The sequence below is a fragment of the Scyliorhinus canicula genome, chromosome 7, assembly GCF_902713615.1.
Source record: "Scyliorhinus canicula chromosome 7, sScyCan1.1, whole genome shotgun sequence".
In the NCBI taxonomy this organism is placed as follows: domain Eukaryota; kingdom Metazoa; phylum Chordata; class Chondrichthyes; order Carcharhiniformes; family Scyliorhinidae; genus Scyliorhinus; species Scyliorhinus canicula.
The window spans coordinates 171,751,972-171,758,300 of NC_052152.1; positions in this window are offsets into that span (position 1 = coordinate 171,751,972).

Below are 6,329 nucleotides of genomic sequence, written 5' to 3' on the forward strand. Positions count from 1 at the left end.
CATCAATTCAATAAAGAGAGGTTTGAAGATTTATTTTATGTGGAGCATTGTTAGCACGTGAAAGGCAATGTCTCAAACATTGGGGAAGCAAAGTCCATAATAGCTTTTAAAAGGGAAGTGGATGAATATTTGAGGGGGGATAAAAGGCTCAAGAAATGCAATCAATTAGATAGTTGTATCAGATAGCCAGGGCAGGCTTGGTGGTCAAGCAGCCTCCTTATGTACTGTTACATTCAACATAAGAACATAGGAACTGAGATAGGGCATGCAGCCTTTTTGGAACAAAAACACCTCCATTAAATCATACCATAATCTTTCCTGTTTAATAAAAATAGCATCAGTTTTTTCTTTTAAATTGTGTTTCTTGATACCAGAAACCTGGGTAGATGCTCTTTCGGAGGGTCGGTGCAGCCTCAATGGGCCGAATGGTCTCCTACACTGTAGGGATTCTATAGTGAGTCAACACTATATTCTCTATTGTCTCAACATCCCTCCTGTATCCAAATAATTAATATATGGTGGTCTTAGGCAGAACCCTGTGGGACACGACTCACTTTTAGTCACTCTGAGAAACCGCACTTAATTATTTATTGTTCCTTCCCTTCTGAGCAGTTTTGACCCAATTTTCTACTCTTAATTCTGTATGCCCAAAACCTCTCTGATTGCATCCTATTTGGTAGCTTGTCAAAATATCTAAAAGGCTGTCTAGACCACATTTTCCTCAGTGTACCCAAACAGGCGCCAACGTGTGGCGATGAGGAGATTTTCACAGTAACATCATTGCGGTGTTAATGTAAACCTACTTGTGACAATAAAGATCATTTTAATATTTTCCTCATCCACTATCTCTGTCATCTCCTCAAATAACTTTTTTTTAAAATAATTTTTATTCAGATTTTCAAAAAATATCAAAAACAGAAAATAACATCAAGAAAACAGTATTAACAACAACAAAAAGAAAAACGCAATAACCCCCAAAACCAACCCCCCCCCCCCCCCCCCAGTAACTACAAAAAGAAGAAATAGATAAGCACCCGGCATATTCAATAAACACATATACACATTTCTCCCTTCCCCCGAAACAAATCCCCCCCCCTCCCCTCCTCTCCCCCCCCCCCCCCCCCCCCCCCCCCCCCCCCGGGGTTGCTGCTGCTGCCGGCCTATTTTCCTACCGTTCTGCCAGGAAGTCCAGGAAAGGCTGCCACTGCCTCCCCTCAGGGCAAATTTCACCCTCTCCAATTTGATGAACCCCGTCATATCATTGTTCCAGGCCTCCACGCTTGGGGGCCTCGCATCCTTCCATTGAAGCAAAATCCTCCGCCGGGCTACTAGGGACGTAAAGGCCAGAACACCGGCCTCTTTCGCCTCCTGCACGCCCGGCTCCACTGCAACCCCAAACATTGCGAGTCCCCAGCCTGGCTTGACCCTGGATCCTACCACCCTCGACACCGTCCTTGCTACCCCCTTCCAAAACTCCCCCAGCGCTGGGCATGCCCAGAACATATGGGCATGGTTCGGTGGGCTCCCCGAGCACCTAGCACACCTGTCTTCGCCTCCGAAAAACCTACTCATCCTTGTCCCGGTCATGTGGGCCCTGTGCAGCACCTTGAACTATATGAGGCTAAGCCTCGCACAGGAAGAGGAGGAATTCACTCTTTCCAGGGCATCCGCCCACGTCCCCTCCTCAATCTCCTCACCCAGCTCCTCTTCCCATTTACACTTCAGTTCCTCCACCGAGGCCTCATCCACCTCCAGCATGACGTGGTACACGTCCAAAATCCTCCCCCCTCCAACCCACACCCCCGAGAGCACCCTGTTCCGTACCCCACGTGGGGGCAGCAGAGGGAACCCCTCCACCTGCCGCCTGGCAAACGCCCTAACCTGCATGTACCTGAACATGTTCCCCGGGGGGAGCCCAAACTTCCCCTGTAACTCACCCAGGCTCGCAAACCTCCCACCCACAAACAGGTCCCTCCTCAAATAACTCTTATCAGGTTAGTGAAGCACAGGTTTCCTTTGTGAAATCTGTCCTGGCTGCTTGTAATTATTTTCTCTCCATCTAGATATTTTGTCATTTTAAATGTGACAACATTTCCCTTCCCACAGATGCTAAACAAAGTGGACCTTTGTTCAATTAAGTTTGTAGATTCCCAGACTCTCGGTAAAGGGGATGTGCTGAGCAGGCACATATCAGGTGGATCTCCTCCAGAACACAGTAAAATAGGCACTTTCAGCCGAATTTAGCCCTAAAATTCAGGCTTATTCAACTTCTGAACCAAAAAGGCAGAGAAGAAGAGCAATATACCAACAAGCAGTAGCTCAAGGCGGCAAGTTAGCACAGTGGTTAGCATTGTTTGTTCACAGCACCAGGGTCCCGGGTTCAATTCCTGCTTGTGTCCCTGTCTTTGGGAAGTCTGCACGTTCTCCTGTGTCAGATTTCTCCAGGTGCTCCGGTTTCCTCCCACAAGACCTATAAAACATGTTGTTAGATGCATTGGACATTCTGAATTCTCCCTCTGTATATCCGAACAGGCGTCCTAGTGTGGTGACTAGGGAATTTTCACAGTAATTCCATTGCAGTGTTAATTTAAGCCTACTTGTGACAATAATAAAGATTATTATTACTGACAGGCCGCAGGGAAGCCAGAAGAGGTGGGAAAAGACAGGAGCAGCAAGTTAATGAGTTGGCAGACCCAGGTGGCGGGGTACCTGGCCACTACGAGAGATGGAGACCAGCGACCCGGACAACGGGTTCCACTTCCCCCCCCCCCCCCCCCCCCGCCCCCCTCTCCACCTAGAGAGGGATGGAAGACATCCCTTACTAAGGAGCTGACTGCGATGAAGGAAGAGATCAAAGTGGACATCCAGGTGGCAGTCAAGGTGGGGGTGGAGGAAGCACTGGTCGCCATGCAGATGGCGCTCGATGTAATGGGGAAGAAGCTGGAGGCTCAGGGAAGAACAATCCAAGAGCTCGAAAAAACATCGCCCTGGAAGCAGAGATAAAAACGTTGTGGTGACCCAAGAGAGCCTGAAGGGGAAGATCGAGGACCAGGGAAGCCGATCTAGGTGACAAAATATTCGAATAGTGGGACTGCCAGATTGGATTGAGGGCAGAGACCTGACTGACTACTTGGCCCAGATTCTGGACAACTTGGTTGGAAGGGACAGCTTCCCCAAGCCACCGGAGATTGACAAGGCCCCCAGGTCACTCCAACTGAAGCCCAAGGTCGGGGAGCAGCCGCGGGCGATAATCGCTAATGTTGCACAGATACCAGGGATCGGGAGAGGATCCTGCGTTGGGATCGGCAGACGAAAGTGAGCAGTTGGGAAAGACACAGAATAAGACGCAGGACATTGGGGTAGACCTGGCAAAGCGCAGGGCCAAGTTTAACCACGTGAAGTCGGCCCTACCCAAGAACAATGTAAAATTCGGGACGTTATTCCAGAATAAAGGACACTATTTCACCACCCCGGCAGAGGTAGACGAGTTTGTGCATGCGAATGGCCTGGACAAAAGGCAAATAAAGCAGTGGTGAGGAGGATGCAGGGAGATAAAGAAAAAGGTATAGACATGGACAATTTTTGCACAGCATTGGCTCGCTATGAGTAGGAGCACCAGCTCATAGGAAAGAAGGAGAGAGGGCAACAGAGCACAGGAGAGGGAGAAGAGGAGATAGAGAGGACAGCAACGGATCGGCATAGAAGGGGGAAAGATCAGCCCCGAGAGGGGGTTCACCACACTAGCAGGGAAAGCTAGCGGCAGGAAGCATGAAAGAGATGGAGGCCATGGCGCATCTCCCAGCAGGTCATGGCTTCAGCAGGTCATGTTCGGGTTGATGGAACAAGATGGTACCGTAAGCAGCCTCTTTGGAGGGTCCCTATACAAAGGGAAACCCCTAGTGCAGAGGTTCACCCATGTGGCGTACATGTTGGGTGCATCCTGGACAAAGGAAAACCCCAGAGCACAGGAGCCCGGTCTCATGGTGAGAACGGTGACTGCAGTCATTTTGGACGGCCCCCTACCAAAGGGGAACTGCAGAGTGCAGGGGCGCATCCACCAGGTAAGTTTGATTGATCCTGCAGGAAGCAGGGGGGAACGGAAACTCCCCAGCAGGATAGTCACCTGGAACATTAGGGGCCTTAACAGCCCAGTGAAAAGACCCAGAGTCTTCACCCACCTGAGAAGTTTGAAAGCTGACATGGTCTTCCTCCAAGAGAAGCATCTTAGGAAGAAAGAGCAACTGCGGGTAAGGAAGGACTGGGTGGGACAGACCTACCATTCCTGCAGGAGCTAGGGGTGTAGCCAGTCTGATAAGCAAGAGGATGGTGTTCATGGTCACAATGACGGTTATGGACCAAGGGGGCGGTACGTCATGGTCAGCGGTGTCCTGGTCACGGCATCAGTAGTCCTGGTAAACATGTATGCACCCCACTGGGAAGACACGGAGTTTTAAAAAAAAAGACCATGAGATAAATCCCCAACACAGATGCAGACTGTCTAATCATGTATCATGTGGGGTGTTGGGGGCCGGGGGGGGGGGGGGGGGGGGGGGGGGGACTTCAACTGTGTACAGGACCCACAGACAGACAGATCAAAGCCCAGAACAGGGAAAACGACAGTCATGGCTAGGGAATTGGAAATGTTCATGGAGCAGATGGGGTCAGTGGACCCATGGCATTTTTTGCACCCAGGTGAGAAGGAATTCTTGTTATTCTCACCAGCACACAAGGTCTACACCCACATTGACCAGAATATATATCTGAAATCAATGGTTTTTGGCAGGCCGCTGCAGGCCGCCACCGTGTGCATGCACGGCCATGGACCCGGCAATTCTCCGACCGTATCCGCAGCTAGATCTGGGTGCTCTACGCTGCTTGCCTGCTAGCCCCCACCAGATGGGGGATCAGTGGCCGTTTTGCGCCGTTTCTTCGGTCGTAAAACTCCACCGTTCCACGCAGGCGCCAGCACTTCTCAGAATTGGAGAATCCAGCCCTTTGAATTTACGACTATTGCAGTGGGCCAGTGATTATATATAAATATGTATGACTGTTCTTGTAGCTGAGAAATAGAACGTTACCAGGGAAGAAATACCATTAGAATGCCATTTATACGCTAAAACCTTTCTCAGAATATGCAGAATATGTTACCCAAACAAATGTAATGAAGTGATTATGGAGAGATGACCATCAGGCTATTAACTTTCTTTGTCTCTCTACAGATGGCTGAGATAATTGAGCCAGGACATGGGCGAGGCAAAGGGTGAAGGACAGCCTCAAGGTTTGATGGTGACTCGCTGCAAACCCTCCTCCAGGCTCCAAGTGATAGGTGGAAGGTCCTCGTGTCTGCTGACAAAAAGATGACACCTCCCAACCTGGACAGAGGTTGTAGAGGAACTGAGCAGCTTTGGGGGTCATCTAGTGAACCTGGCTTCGGTGTCGTCAACAGCTAAATGGCCGGAGATCAGCAAGGGTGAGTGTGCCACCATTCTTGTGATGGACATATATAGAGGCTTGTGTTTTAGGCATTTTATGGGATGTAATTTGTGTTGCCAAAGTGTGTTTTTTCATCATCCAGTCATAGAATGTTGGTGTTGCTGACTAGACCAGCACTTATTACCCATCTCCTGTTGCCCTTGAGAAGGTGGTGGTGAGCTCACTTCTTGAACTGCTGCAAGCCATGTGGTGTAGGTACACCTGCCATACTGTTATGGAGGGAGTTTCAGGATTCTGGCGTATCGTTAGTGATGGAACAGCGATATATTTCCAAGTCATGATGGTGAGTGACTTGGAGGGGAACTTCCAGGTGGTGGTGTTCCCATGCATCTGCCACCCTTGTCCTTCTAGATGGTAGTGATAATGGGTTTGGAAGGTGCTGTCTATGGCATCTTGGTGAGTTCCTGCAGAGCACCTTGTAGATGGTTCTACTATGCATCTGTGGTGAAGGGAATGGATTTTCGTGGATGGGGTGGCATCAAGTGGGCTGCTTTGTCCTGGGCACTATCAAGCTTCATGAGTGTTGTTAGGAGTTACACTCATCCAGACAGGTGGAGAATATTCCATCATACATTTGTGCCTTGATTTGTGCCTTGTAGATGGTGGAAAGGCTTTGGGGATTCAGGAGGTGAGTTACTCGCCACAAGATTCCTAACTTCTGACCTGCTCTTGTCCCACAGTATTTATATGGCTAGTCCAGTTCAGTTTATGGACAATGTTAACCCCCAGGATGTTGGTGTTGGAGGATTCAACGATGCTAATGCCATTAATTGTCAAGGGACAGTGGTTAGATTCTCCCCTGTTGCAGACGGTCATTACCTGGCACTTCCATGGCG